Consider the following 16,463-nt stretch of genomic DNA (forward strand, 5'->3'; position numbering starts at 1 on the left):
CCTGCCAGCTCACGTTTCAGTGGCCCAAAGAGGTGATAATCAGATGGTGCGAGGTCTGGACTGTGTGGTGGGTGTGGCAAAATCTCCCATCCATATTTCTCTAGCCAACCTTGCGTCACTCGTGCTGTGTGGGGTGTAGCGTTGTCGTGTTGCAAAATGACCCCGTTGGTCAACTGCCCTGGGCGCTTTCTGCGAATGGCCTCCCTAAGCTTGTCAAGAGTTTGGCAGTACCTTGCAGCATTGATTGTTTCTCCAGGTTGTAAGGTTTCGAACAGAATAACACCACGACTGTCCCAGAAAACAGTTCCCATTATTTTCTTTACTGACCGCATGACTTTGAATTTCTTCGTGACAGGTGAGGATGGATGTTTCCATGTCATCGAATCTTGCTTTGTTTCTGGGGTGCAATGGTGCAACCAAGTCTCATCACCGGTGACTATGCTGTCAAGAAAAGTCACATCGTACCCTAGAAAGTTGCCGCCGGCGTTGGCAGTATGCCCGTGAACCCTGCGTGAGCTCTTGCTTCTTCTCAAAAGTTCCCTGCAGATGTCCAATCTTTGTTCTTTATGATTGTCTGTCAATTGCTTAGGAACCCATCTTGCGCTAACTTTTCTGTAGCCAAGAACATCAAATACAATTCTATGGGCAGAAGCTTCCGAAATTTCAAGACTGCTTGCGATTTCATGAAGTTTCAACCTCCTGTCTTGACGAATAAGCTCATCAACTCGCTTCACATTGTCTTCTGACGTCGCAGTTATCGAACGCCCTCTCACTTCCCTGTCTGTCAAGTCGGAATGGCCGGCTTCAAACAAATTACACCCGTGATAGACTTGTGTACGGCTTATAACATGTTCACCATATACACTCTGAAGTTCTTTATGAATTTCGGTAGGATTCAGACTTTTGGCGTTCAAAAAACGTATGACAGCTCTGATTTCCTCCTTTGACCAAGTTTCAAGGTGGGCCGACATCTTTAAAATCGTCTAGAAATTCATTGTGCAAAACGATGCACTTCATCATTTCTGAGAATATCCGTAAGGAAATAAGGAATCTCATGTCGTTTACAGAATTAAAAAATCTCCACTGGTTGCTGAGCAATGGGCATTTTTCGGTTATTTCTCGTACTACAATAACTACTACTACTACTACTACTACTACTACTACTACTACTACTACTACTACTACTACTACTACTACCAATACTACTAGTACTACAACAACAACAACAGCTACTACTACTACTACTACTACTACTACTACTACTACTACTACTACTACTACTACTACTACTACTACTACTTCTACTACTACTACTACTACTGCTACTACTACAACTACTACTACTACTACTACTACTACTACTACTACTACTACTACTACACTACTACTACTACTCCTACTACTACTACTACTACTACTACTACTACTACTACTACTACTACTACTACTACTACTACTGCTACTACTGCTACTACTACCACTACTACTACTACTACTACTACTACTACTACTACTACTACTACTACTACTACTACTACTACTACTGCTATTACTACTACTACTACTACTACTACTACTACTACTACTACTACTACTACTACTACTACTACTACTACTATAATAATAATAATAATAATAATAATAATAATAATAATAATAATAATATTAATAATAGTAACAACAACGACAATAATAATAAAAATAGTAATAATAATAATAATAATAATAATAATAATAATAATAATAATAATAATAATAATAATAATAATAATAATAATAATAACAACAACAACAACAACAACAACAATAATAATAATAATAATAATAATAATAATAATAATAATAATAATAATAATAATAATAATAATAATAATAATAATAATAATAAACGTTACTATTATGGTTATATAAATGTTACTACGAAAGTTTTAATACGATAGTGCAACCATGACCTCGCCAGGCCGATAAAATTGACCAAAGCTAGAAGCGGATGCTTGAATGACCTAAGCAGTTAAACACCTAAAAACAAGCAAACAATCAAAGTATCTATTTTTAATTTTTTTTTTTAAACATCGGCACTTTGTTATGATTAATCGCAGGATTCGGTCATCTCGTAAGTAAGGGAAATAACTCAACCAATTATTGGTCAACGTTAAGCAATACGGAGTTAAGTACCTTCCAAATTCAAAATGCGTTTCTTGTTAAGAATTGAATTTGTTTCTGCTGACGTGTGTTAATATTTGCACTTGGCTTCGGCCTCTTATTTTTATTCCTTTATTCTCATTCTTCCTAACCCCTCAATCGCATGCCTATTGAATATCAGTAAATAAAATAAAAACAGGATTGTTGACAAAGCAGTTTTATCTTTATTTTATAAATCTTGTATTGTAAGTCTCTTTTGTTTCCGATTGTTGTAAACAATCTGAATTAATAATAGAATAATAAAGCATGCTAATCGAATGATAGGAAATAGTGGATGGAACACTTTTGAAGATTTCCACAAAGATATTCCTAATGTTAAACAAAGAGACGAGGCCCAGCCTCTGTACAACGAAATGTTTACACGGTGCTATATCTACGTTACTTATTCTTTATTTATGGACTCAAATGCCATACTCTACTTTTACTTTTTATCAACCAGTGTAGGCTGCTGCTGTGTACAATCCTTGCCAATCTATTTCCAAAATTCTATTTACATTACAAACACTTTATTACAACTCTATTCTACTTTCATGTCCGATTTCTATAGCTCTGCCTGTACCTGCTGTATATTCTATGAATATTTTACTATATGTGACGTTTATTTTGTTTTAAATTAGCTTCGTATGTTCATCAATTAGTTCATAACAGTGTATAAATCTGTGCTAATTTAACGATGAATGATGTGTAACATTGTGATAATTTCCATTCAGGATCAATAAAGTATATTTTATCTTATCTTGGTCTACTATATACCATGACTGTATCTTAACCCTCTCCATACCAACAATGTGCGGCTATGTGGTCTCGTGGTATGACACTCGCTTTCGGATCGGAAGTTCCTGGGTTCGAGCCTCGCGCTCGGCGCATAGTTGAGTCCTTGGAAAAGGCTCTTTACTCACATTCTCTCACCTTACTCGGGTGTAAAATGAGTACCTGGCGGTTAACAGCGTTGTCTTGGTACGAAAAATTGTAATATCGCCTTACAGCCGTCATGTCCCGTCCTATATGTTAAATGTTGCTGTTGACCAGGGACCCCTTGTAAAGCGCTTCGAGCACATTTAGTGGATATTGCGCTATATAAAACTCAACCATAGGAAAATCGTCACATTCGTTACGATACAACCAATAGTCTTCTTTTACAAATTTCTTTTGTACATCATAAAATTTAAAGAAAATAAACAGTGTTTTTGTAGAGCATGTATCACTAAAGATATTATTTATCGCAAGAACTTTACTGCTATTATCTATGTCAGAGTAATAAAATATATATTTTTTGTGTTAGTTGGGTGTGGAGGTTTGGGAAAAATCCTGAAAATGGCTGGTAAGGATTGAGTTAAAGAGATATAATTTGTAATTATTATTTTGTAAGTACATTTTTTTTTAAATTACTGAAAGATGAAAATATGAGAGATGTGAGCTCTATAAAATTCTTGAGCTCCAGTTTGTACTTTAAACTCTCTCCTTACCAGCCATTTTCATGACTTTCCCCAAAACTTCACATCCAACTAACGCAAAAATAGATTTTTTTTATCACTCAGGCATAATAGCAGTAAAATTCTTGCGATACATAGTTTCTTTAGCAAAACATTCTCTACAACACACTGTTCATTTTCTTTAAATTTCATGATCATCATCATCATCATCATCATCATCATCATCATCATCATCATCATCATCATCATCATCATCATCATCATCATCATCACCATTATCATCATCATCATCATCATCATCATCATCACCATCATCATCATCATCATCATCATCATCATCATCAAAAACAACAGCAACAACAACAACATCAACAACAATAACAACAACAACAACAACAACAACAAAACAATTCCCAAGATACTTTCTCCAAATCGAAATAATAATAAATATGCTTAATACTGTGAAATCCAATTCCGTTTTCTTCGCCTGACAGAAACCAACCAAGCTGGACCATGCTATAGGAGTCATGTTTGCTTTCGTAAGTTGGTGAACCATTTCTTGTAATTTTTTTTCTCATTTTATTCTCTTGATTTCCTCCCACCTTTGCATTTGTTCTTTTCGCTTCTTATTGTCTGTTTCTTTCTTTCTTTCTTTGTTGTTTTTATTTATATATTTATTGATTTATGTTTATCTCATTATCTAATTATTTATTTATCCATTCATTCATTTATGTATCTATCTATTAATATATTTAATAGTTTAATTATTTATCTATTCAATCATTTATTTATTTATTTAAAATTTTGTATTTGTCTTGTTTTATTTTGTTTTGTTTTTATCGCTTTGCGGTCTTGTGGTTAGACACTCTGCGTGTGACGCAAGGCACAAGGTCGATGATTTAAACCCTAGTAAGAGCAGCGGCTCAAAGTTCAGTCCTTGAATAGGCTTTATAAAGATTGCCTCGCCATACTCTGGTAGAAGATGGGTACCTTCTGGTATTTTTGGCCTTGTGGTTAAACACTCCGTTTGTGACATGAGATTAATGGTTGAAGTCCCAGTGACAGCAGCAGGCAGATCAAGTTTGTTTTTGTTTCTTCTTCTTTTTTCTTTTTCTTTTTTTTTTTTTTTTTTTTTTTTTTTTGGGGGGGGGGGGGGGGGTCCCCAATCCGACATAACACATCATTGATACTGTAGGTCATTTATATATATATATACTAGTGCCGCGCTGAGGACCGGACCGAGGACCGGTCCCACGGTCTTTTAGCTGTGAACCGTGGTCCGGTCCCAAAGAGGAAGACCGCCGGCGGTCCTCACTTCTTATCACCTTTCAACGGTCTCGCGCCATACTACTTCCCCAGCGATTCGTTGCCTCGGTCCTTTGCCTATCTTCCACCAATCACCACCCATCCCACTTAATTAATCGCACCCACCCCCCTTTGCCATACACTAAACGACACAGACGACCATAGAGGCAGACGACCACCTCCCTCCACTCCGCAAACCGCCCTTTCGTGTGTGAGATGGGGGGAACAGGAGGCGCACGCCTTGGACGATTCCATTATACGGGGTAAATTTCAAAATTTACTACACCATAAGATCGCAATGACAATGATCTATGATGAAGGCATGACCCCTCTTCTCTAATGGGTTATTGTTTGAAATGTATGTGACTACTAAAGATGTGTGTGTGTGTGTGTGTGTGTGTGTATGTGTGTGTGTGTCGAACCTAGCAAGTTGCAAGTCTGATTTTTTGTTTTCTTTTGTCCATCTCTTGTCGCCACTCCTTTCTATCGCATTGTTGTCATTTAAAATAATACAATAATATTAAAATTTCGTTTGGTGTTTTAACTAATCAAGTAATATGAGTTTCATTAGTTTCTTCCGTCCAAAAAAAACAGTTATAACGTCTGTATTTTTAAAAGGTCCAATAAAATATTTGGGGACCCCGATAGCTCAGTTGATAGAGCACTCTCTTTATACGCAAAGGGCCAGAGATCGATCCCGGGTGCAGTCAAGTTTTTTCTGAATCCCTGTCTACTCAGCAGTGAATGGGTAGCTGGGTTTGTTAGATCTGGCGAAAAGTCACCATCGACCCCACTTATTACTTATTACTTATTACCGCATCCACCCCCTCTTATTATAACTTCACGTCTCTCTCTTACTCTTCAATGCTCGCTGCCCTTTCATGTGTGGTGTGTGGGGGGGGGGGGGGGGTGGGGGGGGGGGTGGGGGGGGGGTAGGAGTTGCGTGTGTGTATAAACACCACGAACAACTCGATCAACGCCTTGGGTGATTCCATTATCTCCGTTAACGGGGATAAATTTCAAATTTTATTCACGCTAAATTATCGAAGTAACAATGAAGTACTGTGAGCAAATAAAGAAGGCATCACCCCTCTTCTCTAATTAGGTTACAATTTGAAATGAGTGTGACTACTCCGTGTGTTTTACTCCTGTAGACCACGGTTTTCATCGTGTAGCGGTCTTTAACGGTTCAAGAATGAACGATCCCATGGTCCCAAAGGTCAAAACGGTCTCTCAGGAATGTTCAATGTCGAAAAGGACCGCCGGTCCTAGGACCGGTCCTTGCGGTTTTCATTTCCCAGGGACCGTAGGACCGTGGTCCTTAAGCTTGCCAATGACCGCCCCGCACTAATATATACCGTCTTTGTGTCCACAGTTGAGTGAACCGATACGAGGTGGGGATGTTGTAATGAAAAACTGGCGACTAATCAGCCCAGCTCCAAAGGTAAGATATTGAAGGCCTATATTCTTTTTTTTACTTTCTTTCGTTCCTTCTTCTTTTTTTTTCTTTTTTTTTATTTTTTTGGTCTTCTTTCTTTATTAATCTATCTAGCGTCCTATCAAAAGGGAAGCAAGCAATTATTGCTATTGTCCGTTTCACACTATAGGAACCGGGATAAACTCCGGCTCCATGGGTTTAATGATTCTGAAGGATGCTGCGCTGCATTGTGGTCTTGTGGTGTGGTATCGAACCTTTAGTCCTCTGTCCAAGTCCCGCTTTTAGCAGCTCATTGTTGAGTCCTTGGAAAAGGCGCATAGTTGAGTCATTGAAAAAGCCTCTTTACTCATATTCAGGTGTTTTTACCAGTGTTGTCTCTGTTATGAAAAATAAAACGAACCCCCCCCCCCCCCCCTTCCTGTGATATCGCCCATCAGGCGTCAAGTTTAGTCTAACATGTTAAGTGTTGCTGTTGGCTAGGGACCCTTTTAAATGCGCTTAGAACCGTTTAGTGAGTACGGTGAGAGAATGTGAGTAAAGAGCCTTATCCAATGACTCAACTTTGGGCCGCTAAAAGCGGAACTTGGGCAGAGGACTAAATAGGTTCGAAAGCACACCACCTCACATTCTAGCACTACACTCAAGTGTATAATGTGTACCTGACCGACTTAACAGCGTTGCTCTGTCGAATAAAAAAATGAAATAGCGTCGTCTCTCATGTGTCATGCCTCATCCTACATGTCAATAATTGTGTATAATGTGTACCTGACCGACTTAACAGCGTTGCTCTGTCGAATAAAAAAAATGAAATAGCGTCGTCTCTCATGTGTCATGCCTCATCCTACATGTCAATAATTGTGTATAATGTGTACCTGACCGACTTAACAGCGTTGCTCTGTCGAATAAAAAAATGAAATAGCGTCGTCTCTCATGTGTCATGCCTCATCCTATATGTCAATAATTGTGTATAATGTGTACCTGACCGACTTAACAGCGTTGCTCTGTCGAATAAAAAAATGAAATAGCGTCGTCTCTCATGTGTCATGCCTCATCCTACATGTCAATAATTGTGTATAATGTGTACCTGACCGACTTAACAGCGTTGCTCTGTCGAATAAAAAAAAATGAAATAGCGTCGTCTCTCATGTGTCATGCCTCATCCTACATGTCAATAATTGTGTATAATGTGTACCTGACCGACTTAACAGCGTTGCTCTGTCGAATAAAAAAATGAAATAGCGTCGTCTCTCATGTGTCATGCCTCATCCTACATGTCAACAATAGTGTATAATGTGTACCTGACCGACTTAACAGCGTTGCTCTGTCGAATAAAAAAAATGAAATAGCGTCGTCTCTCATGTGTCATGCCTCATCCTACATGTCAACAATTGTCCCTTTTGGCTTGGACCCCCTTTTTTACAGCGCTTTGAGCACATTTATCGTGGATATGATATCGCGCTATATAAATGTTCATGATATTATTTTTCTTAGTCGGAGTTCAGAAATACATATCAAAGAGCATGATTTTTTTTGACGTCATAATTATTGTTTTGACGCCACAGAAAGAATAGTCGGTCAAGTGAAATAATAGGTCATGGATAATGATAGTATTATGTATTATATTATACGAAGTGACTATTCTCACCCCCCTAGTCTAGGATGCTAGTCTTCATAATAGTAGTCCACAATTGTTGTATGTTTAATCCAAAGGTTGTAATGCAGTAATTTGTTAAGTTTCTTGTCACAAGTTGCACAATTAAAAAAAATCAATCAAATCCAAATCGCAAAAAGCCGGCGACGTTTTTTTCGGTAATCCAATCGACCGGGGGGGGGGGGGGGGGGGGGGTGAGAATAGAGGCAGCCTATATTATAATGTCTCTAGCTCTTGGACTCTGGGTATGGAATTGCCATTATGTACTATAAAGTACTATACAGTTCACTTACTGTGCAGTTCTATGTGTCCTATGGGGGTTGGGGGAGGGGGAGGAGCCGAAGTGGTCGAGTGGTTAAAGCATTGCATTGTGATCCGGAAGGTCCCGGATTCAGGCACTTTCGTCTTTTTTTTTTTCATTGGGCAGGTTCATTAACCCCCAATTATTTGTTCACTCAGACAACATAGGTGATTCCTATTGACATCAGGCATTTCATCCTGTTTGATGGATTATCTATAATATTCCGTCATGGAACGCCTAGTCGACGGTGTCTTATGATGCCATGGCGGAAGGGCGTAATTTTTTTTTCTTCTATGTGTCCAGTTGTATGCGACTCGCCATCGGTCCGGCTGGTCCTATATTTGAGTTTTGACCCAATGAGAGTCATTTTAATTGAGTGATATTCATTGAAGGACGAGTTTTCTGGGTAATTTTTTTAACGTGTATTTTTCTGAGTACAGCAATAAGTATTGTTGTTGTTGTTCTTGTTTTTGTTGTTGTTGTTGTTGTTCTTCTTCTTCTTCTTCTTCTTCTTCTTCTTCTTCTTCTTCTTCTTCTTCTTCTTCTTCTTCTTCTTCTTCTTCTTTCGTAACTGTCTATAGCCAGGTACTCATTCACGCCTAAGTCGAGTGGGCGTAATAATAGTTGTAAATAATTGCCTTCTTTACTCAAGGACATCATACGAGGATCAGAATTTCCACACAATCATTGTCACCCATCCGGCCACAGTCCTTGCTAAACATTGCTTGATTTTTGTGACAGGATGAGAACGTCGTACCGCTGTGTTACCAGCTAGCTATGCATGTCACAAACTGTGTCATAACAACTACTTTCTTTCTAGTCAGCTGATCCTGCGTAGGGCGTTGCTTCCCGAACTTTCTTGTGAAACAGATTACGGTTTTCCGCCAGTCTACTTGCTTGAGTTGTTGTCATTCCTAGCCATTCACATATATCTTGTTCCCAGCTTCTTGCTGGTCTACATCTTCCTCTCTTGCCGTCTACCCTTGTCTGCAGAATGTGCTTTTCTAATGATTCGTGGCGACTACTACTACTACTACTACTACTACTACTACTACTACTACTACTACTACTACTACTACTACTACTACTACTACTACTACTACTACTACTACTACTACTACTACTACTACTACTACTACTACTACTAATAATAATAATAATAATAATAATAATAAATCTTTATTGTCCTCAAAAAAAGTGGCAATAAGTGGATTCGGGGAGGAAAGCTAATCAATACAATGCATACGTCATTCCATAACAGTCGCAGTGTGTTGTTATTATTACATAATATACTTCCCCATGTTAATTACACGCCTCGTGTTACAGATGTGACGTGCTCTCTCGGTCAATTATCATTTATTGTATACATACACAAGAGGGTCAGAAGCCCATAACAAAATATGTGATCCACTTCTTCTTTTTCAATAATAATAATAATAATAATAATAATAATAATAATAATAATAATAATAATAATAATAATAATAATAATAATAATATAATAATAATAATAATAATAATAATAATAATAATAATAGTATAATTAATAAATAACCTCCCCCCCCCCCCCAAAAAAAAAAAAAAAAAAAAAAAGAAAACGACCATTAATATGGTGCAATATCCACTAAACTGCTCTAAGGCCTTTACAAGGGGTGTCTAGCCAACAGCAGCACTAAACATGTTAAACAAAACTTGACGCCTGTTAGGCGATATCACAGGGCTTTTTTTGTTTGTTTGTTGTTTTTTCTCGACAGCGACAACACTAGTAACGGCCATGTACTCATTTTACACACGAGTACGGTGAGAGAATTAGATTAAAGAGCCTTTATGACTCAACTAGGCGCCGCTCAGGGCGGGACTAGATCCCATAATCTTCCCATTTGAAGGTGTCATAGTGTCATACTACAAGACCGCACAGTAACGACTCTTTTCTAGACTTTAAATAAAACGTCAGTTTGTCGTAGAAAGTGCTTTCCTCTAAATTTTATTTAGATCCAGCAACCTAATCAGTGCAGGAGTGAGGATGAGTATAATAGGGATCAAATAAAAAAAAATAAAACAAACTACAAGGTGGATTCATTAGCCCTAAATTTGTCTTTGCGGCTATGTGGTCTAGTGGTATGACACTCGCTTTCGGATCGGAAGGTCCTGGGTTCGAGCCTCGAGCTCGGCGCATAGTTGACTCCTTGGAAAAGGCTCTTTACTCACATTCTCTCACCGTACTCAGGTATAAAATGAGTACCTGGCCGTTAACAGCGTTGTCTTTGTCCGAAAAATTGTAATATTGCCTAACAGGCGTCATGTCCCGTCCTATATGTTAAATGTTGCTGTTGACCAGGGACCCCTTGTAAAGCGCTTTGAGCTCAATTTTTTTATTTTACAATTCGAACTGCGTCTCCTTATGCGTGTAAGTCGAATACTCTACCAATCATCAGGCTGACCCCCATGTCTGAAATATGTGGCCCACCATGTCAATACAGTATTACGTCAGGATGGATAGGGGTCCAGTCCCCCTTTGGGCTAACCCATACCGGAGACTGACTCCGACGACCCGGCACTGCCGTCCTCTGGCGTCTTCCGGATAAAGACGTCGGGCACAGACAATAATATACTAAGAATAAAGAGAAGAGCCGCTAGGCCTGCCCATACCACTCAACCGACGTCCTCTTCGGGTTTTTTTTTTTTTTTTTGTTGTTGTTGTTGTTGTTGTTGCTTTTTTTTTACGTGCTTGGTATGGGTAGGTCTAGCGGCTCTTCTCTTTATTCTTAGTATTATGTCCGTGCCCGACATCTTTATCCGGAAGACGGCAGAGGACGGCAGTGCCGGGTCGTCGAAGTCAGTCTTCGGTGTGGGTTAGCCCTTACCTCACTCAACCCTAACACCGACTATATCCGTAGTTTACCCGGGGTTACTTTTACCTCATGACGTCATATGTATTACATTTTTCTGAGACAAATTATAGGCGTAGTATCTAAGCTAAGGTTTTTAGTTTCCACATGTTAATGGTAGCTGAATAAAACGATCTATGCACATGTTCAATTTTAATACTTATTTTTCCAATTTTGAAAAGTAGCAAAAAAAAAAAAAAACTCTAGGATTGAGTGAGTTAACCAGTTGCTCCCGTGTTCTGGGAAAACACAATTTATGGAAAATCGTGGCGAAAATCCGCGATATGTGTTAAAAAAAACATTACATGGGATCTCCAGTCATCGAGGACGAACCCCCCCCCCCCCCCCCCCAAACAAAACAACGAAATTTTATCCAGCCGGAGTCGAACAGGCGAATTCAACACAGGGACCTACAGATAGTATGCGCTTGGCTTAGAAACTCACAACATTGCCATCCGGAAGTATAAAGGACTAACACACAAAACTATGTGTAACTATGATCGTTTATAGTCAGGCTAATACAGTTTAATGAGAATTACTCATAAGCACGGATGGCAAAAAACAATAACAAAGACCCGAGTGACGCCAACTTCGAACTATCTATAGGTCCGAAGGCAGGTGTTAGACTACACGATTTTAAAAAATACATCTCTTAGAATTTTATATCTAAATTCACATTTAAACCAGATAACTGCATCTGTGCTGCTACGTAAAGAAACATAAAAAATTTTTAATTTTGACCAGAAAACTCGTCCTACAAAAATGTCGATCGATTTAAATGACCCACACATCTTGGCAAAAACTCTCAAACCTGGGACCTCGCGAGGTCCTGATTTGATTTGAATTTTTTTGTCAAGATGAGAATCATTTCAATTGATTGATTGATATTTGAAGGACGTTATCTGGACACATTTTAAAAACTATGTGTCTTTCATAGCACAGAACTTGACTGGTTTAAATGTGAATTTAGATATAGATAGTATGCATATGACGTCACTCAGGCCTTTGTTATTGTTTTTTGCCATCCGCGTTTATGAGTAATGCTCACTGAACTGTATTAACCCGACTATAAACGTTCATGAATACACACCGTTTTGTGTGTGGGTCCGTTATACTTCCGGATGGCAATGTTATGAGCTTCTTAGCCAAGTGCATACTATCTATAAAATAATAAGAGGTGTATTTTTTTTATCTTGTAGCATAACACTTGCCTTTTGACCTCTAGGTCCATGTGTCGAATTCGCCTGTTCGAATCCGGCTGGATAAAATTTTGTTATTTTGTTGGAGATTTTTTGGGGGTCTTTTTCGTCATCGTTAGCTTGAGACCCCATGTAACGTTTTTTGGGGGTTTTTTTCGCCGCGATTTTCCTTTTTTTTTTGTTTCAAAGAGTATTTATTACGGCACTTGCGACACTTTAAGGTCATTTTAGTGCCAGTTAAGAGGAAGAAGATGGGGAAAGTATAAAAATAAAGCAATATTTACAATAAAAGCACCCGATGAAAGGAAATCCCCCCCCCCCCCCCCCAAAAAAAAAGAAGATTCAGAGAGCAAACATTCATTGTGCCTTGTTTGAGACCGCCGAGAAGTCCCATACAGACACATGCAGAGGAACCCCCCACCCCAGTAAAGGGGAATACTCTAAAATTATGCTTATAAAATATGATATTCAAATCAAAGAAACAATACATAACAAACGGTCGATTAACCCTCTCCTTACCACCCATAGGAAAATCGTCACATTCGTTACGATGCAGCCAACATGTTTTATCATTCTAATTTCTTTTGTACATCATAATATTTGAACAAAAATGGTTGCTAGAGTTAAAGTATATTAACACTGTGTTGAAGCGCTCGTTTAGCAGAAAGCAATATGTATAGCAAGAACTACAATTGATGCTTTTGTGGCAAGTTGCTATGCAAATACTTAGACCTTACACAAACCATCACTGACCAACGTTGACGACCCCTGAATGTCCCTGGAAATTGATTTTAGACTAACGATTATAAACAAGGAATACAGAGAGATTAGAAAGCAGTTTCATATTTGCCATAATAATCAACCAATTGATTGTGGGCAATCAAAGGAAGAAGAAGAACTTACAGCTTTTGTGTTTGAGTGAAATAAATCAATTTTTGTATAGCTTGGGTGTGAAGTTTTGGGGACAATCCGGAAAATGGCTGGTAAGGAGTGAGTTAAAGAGAAAAAAAACATCATCTACCTAAATTATAACTGACTGTACATTTGACTATTTTCCTCTCGGCTACGTTCTCCGGTTAGAATGAGGACAAAACCATGTAATCTCATTCCAAGACAAAGACATAAAGCAAACTAGAAAACAAGAAGAGACCGAAATGACGCCATTCAGGTCTTTGTTATTGTTTTCGGACAGCCATTTTTATGAGTACTTCTCACTGAATTCTATCATTCAGACAATAGACGTTCAAGGTTCCATCTGCTTTTGGTTGTTGGAACGTTATATCCATCTGGCGGATGTTGTGAATATTTTGGGTCAACGCACATCATCAATATAGTAGAGAGATAGAAGACACAGAAAGTAACTTCCCTGCCGTCTATGAGAAATGGGGTGGGGGGGGGGGGGGGGGGGGTTGAGGGGTCAAAAGACCCCACACAATCGTCACGTTTTGAAAATAAAGAAAACAATCAAATTTCCAATCCACAGGGCAGCATCCTGATTTACTACACCACCGACACCAAACTGCATTCCTTGTGTCCAACCTTGGGGGGCTCCCAGTGGGGTAAGTGAAAAATAAATTATACCTAATCGGTGACTCGCCATCATCACCATCTGTCAGGTGTTGTTGTATCGTGGTGAACCGCATGCTAAAAATAGAATCAAAGGTGTAAACAGATCTAAAGACATCACGCCTTTTTCTCATTTATGACCCACTGTCTCTAAACGGTATTTTGTCGGGATGACTCGGGTGCAAAAAATTGAATTTATCGACAAAAACATGAAACTTAGGGTTTGTTTCGATTTGATATGTTAGAGAACGAAGACAATTTTTCACAATGCAAAAACTCAAAAATTGGTATTTACTATCAATTTAATTCTAAAGTCACTTTTCGGAGTCCAATTCATCCCGACATAATACCGTTTCGAGACGAAGGGTCACATTTGACTTTAAATATTTTAATTTACTTGTGGAAAAAAAACTATTTTATTGGCAGGGAAATAAAGGTGTACGACTGTGCTCTAGAGATGATTTTCCATGTAATGCTGTGTTGCATGTTTTGTTTTTTTTCTTTGACGTTCCAAATGTGTTCGCTTAGTGTATGTAGTAGAATGTCGTTTGTATATGTTTTTGAAGGAAGATTTAATTTATGAAGGTTGTATCTGGTTTTGAATGGACACCCAGTAAGGCCAATGTATGTTTCTTGTTTTGGCGTGTCTGTCTGGGCGTGTAACTGTGGCTTTGTAAATTGTAACGTTTTGAGTCAGGCAATTGCCGTTTAGTGGGCATGTTGCCTAGGTCCTGCAGTTGCACTTTGTTCTCTAGGTTGTTGTTGGGCTGAGCGAAAAGGTGCCCAGTCGGTATATCTGCTACCGACGTGGACATATATAATTTAGCAGGCCAGATAACACGAACACTACACAATCATGCACTTCATTTGACATTGTTATAATGGACAATATTATGCATTGGTCTGAGAGTGTTTTTATTACAACAATGAGCACATTACAATTTGAGTTATTAGACCTGCGAATAAGTAGACGTCGGTGTCTACTTATGGCTCTACTCTTAGTACATAATAGGAATAATTCGTAGAAATAGAAAATTTTGGCTCCATATACAGAACTGCAATACAAAATTTTGGCTCCATATATACAGACATACATTCGCCTCTTCGACTCAATAAATTAGTTAAGAAGGAAAGTTTAGTTCCTTAGAATCTATATTCAGGACTTTGAACCGTTTTTGGATCATGCTGAGGGCAAATCGTTTGTTTCTAAAGCTATTTAAGGTATTTTTTTCCCTCTATTTTTCACTTAAAAAAAAAATTTCAAGGAGACAACTCTGGCGTATACTAAATGATTTTTTTTGTTCATTATTATATTTCAGTTGCTGTTCAACCGTTTTATGAAGGAGACCCAAAAATATGTCTGAAGAAACGCCGAAGATGGTAGTAGCCATGAGAATCTCTACTTTGATTAACCAGTTAAGCTGCCGTACTCTGGAAAAACGCGTATTTAAGAATTTGCCCAGAAAACTCGTCCTTCAAATATCGATCCATTTCTATGACCCTCATCCTGACTAAAACTCTCAAACCTGGGACTTCGCGAAGTCTTCCTTCAGTCCAAAGTTTGAGAGTTTTTGCCCCAGGTGAGGGTCATTTAAATCGATGTATATATTTGAAGGACGAGTTTTCTAGCCAAATTTTTAAATACGAATTGGTTTTTTTTCTCTCCAGAGTTCGGCTGTAATCTAGCTAAGTATGAAAGAATGTGGACAAGTCTTAGTGTGGATGGTGTGGAAGCTACAGTCAAACCTGTTAATGACGGACGCACATGAGAACGCTCAAGATGGAAGATATAGCACGGGAGCCGTAGTTTATTCATGACCAATTTTTTTCTTCAAAACAATATACTGTATCCGGGTGAACCTAGCGCTAAATATTAACTCACTCAATCCTAGAGATTTTGCTACTTTTCAAAATTGGAAGAAATGTATTTAAAATGTGCATGTCCATAAATAGTATTATTCAACTATCATTTACTTGTAACAATTAAAAACATTAGCTTTAATACTACGCCTATATTTTATCTCAGAAAAATGTAATAGACATGGGGTAAAAGTAACCCGGGTAAACTACGGATATAGTCGGTGTCAGGGTTGAGTGAGTTAAATTTTTAATCTTAACTTAAACAATCTTGCCTCAAAAGGGTGTTATATCAAGATGACGCTGTATTCAAATGCTGAAAATTATTGAAAATACCAGAATTAGGTTGAATTTTTTAGGAGGAAGTGACTGTCAACGCCTGTAATGTCTTTTATTCGTCTTTCTGAGAAACTCGCTATTTAGTTTCCATTGCATCAACGAGCCCATAACACTTCGGGTTATCAGACCTGTAAACAAGTACACGTCAATCCAGACATAAAATCGGAATGAGTCAATACCTTATCTTATCTTATCTTATCTTATCTTATCTTACTAAAGGCTTAATAGGAATTATCCTTTAAATGCCTTATACAATAGTTTATAATTACAGAATCCCATATATC

General features: G+C 38.2%; 1 long non-coding RNA gene across 1 annotated transcript; it reads left to right on the forward strand.

Annotated features, from left to right (window-relative positions):
* Positions 1-4,096: 4,096 nt before the first annotated feature.
* LOC144958720 (uncharacterized) lies at positions 4,097-16,463 on the forward strand. Its single transcript, XR_013642504.1, has 4 exons — positions 4,097-4,174; positions 6,316-6,384; positions 13,901-13,976; positions 15,303-16,463. It is a non-coding gene; the product is annotated as an uncharacterized LOC144958720 (long non-coding RNA).

This window comes from Berghia stephanieae, chromosome 13 (genome assembly GCF_034508935.2).
Source record: "Berghia stephanieae isolate SIO BIC M18660-M18661 chromosome 13, UCSD_Bste_1.3, whole genome shotgun sequence".
Classification (NCBI taxonomy): Eukaryota; Metazoa; Mollusca; class Gastropoda; order Nudibranchia; family Aeolidiidae; genus Berghia; species Berghia stephanieae.